We start from the raw sequence: 1,226 nt of genomic DNA, 5'->3' as shown, positions 1-1,226 counted from the left end.
CAAACTAATTTACTCTCTTCCTAATAGCCAAGTGATGAACTTCTGCAAGTTCACCCCAGGGGGGGGGGGTGCGACGAGCATTAGGGCCTACAAGGCTAATTTAAGATCCTTAAAAAGCCGAGCGAAGCGTCCCCGCAAGTTCACCCCGAGGGGTGTAACGAACGTTGGGACCCGAAAGGCTATATGTCTAATGTCTATACCCCGGCTTTTTTCTCCGAGGAGTAAAATTCGCGGGGTATACTTAGAAAAGGGTGATTTATATTGTGTGTGTGTTGCTTATTCCCTCTGGGGAGGAAAATAAGCAACACTAAGTGTAATAGTAAATATATGAAATTTCTTACAGGAAATAACGTAGCTTAGAGGCCTATATGTCCGCCATCTCTCATGTAGAAAGATGTACAGATGGACCTTATGGATCAGCTTAGTAGAGATAGGAGTGAGGCGTTTCATAACCTCACACCATCTCGTTTTAGAATTAAGCAAACAGAAAACATTTTTGGGATTAATTTTGTAGGATAAAATTGTTTAGATTCTAGTGTATCTACTAAGTTGCCCTCTAGTGTATTTTTGTGAATACCAGAAATTCAGTAATTCAGACGAAAACTGGCATCATCGAAGGTTGTATAAAATGATTAAACAATAAAAGAAACGGGAAAAAAATTAAACTGGACGAAAACGAACCATTTTATTTGAAAGATTTTAACCTTTAATTCAATAAATCGACAAATTCAAAATCCAAACTTTTACTTGGTTAAGAATTAATTATTTATTTTAAATCGGGACTATACTTTAGGGTTAAGAAAAAGATTTGTGATTATAACGTTACGATAAATCACAGCTGACTGTTGAGGTTTGTTGTTGCTAAGATACAAGGCTACACAATGCAATGGTCTATCTGTAGTGTGCCCGGTTTTTACTTTAGTAACCCTACAGACTTATCTCTGAGTCGACTCGTAAGGAACTTCAGCTGAACATATGTATAAGTAATAAAATATGAACCAATTACAGCATACAATAAACGTTAACTACAACAAGATCTATTTATATCTCAGCAAGTTATAGAATACAACGGAACTTTGAATTTTCAGCTATATCTTCCTACCCATGAAACAACATTATATTTCTTTCAACTCAAGAACCAGTTTAAGCCTTAAACGGAGTTGTCATAGCTTCTGATCTTGGTGTGAGAACTGCATATTTTATGACTCTCCTCTTGGTGCCCCCCC

At 36.9% G+C, this 1,226-nt stretch overlaps 1 protein-coding gene across 1 annotated transcript in view; it reads left to right on the top strand.

Annotated features, from left to right (window-relative positions):
• LOC106472501 (ATP-dependent 6-phosphofructokinase-like) overlaps positions 1-1,226 on the top strand; it is a gene marked incomplete at its 3' end in the record, with an annotated part of 39,160 nt that overhangs the window by 714 nt on the left and 37,220 nt on the right. The gene's annotated exons all lie outside the window — the stretch shown is intronic.

This window comes from Limulus polyphemus, unplaced genomic scaffold, assembly GCF_000517525.1.
Source record: "Limulus polyphemus unplaced genomic scaffold, Limulus_polyphemus-2.1.2 Scaffold5386, whole genome shotgun sequence".
In the NCBI taxonomy this organism is placed as follows: domain Eukaryota; kingdom Metazoa; phylum Arthropoda; class Merostomata; order Xiphosura; family Limulidae; genus Limulus; species Limulus polyphemus.
The sequence above is the reverse complement of the archived record's forward strand: the minus strand, read 5'-3'. Positions and strand labels throughout refer to the sequence as shown.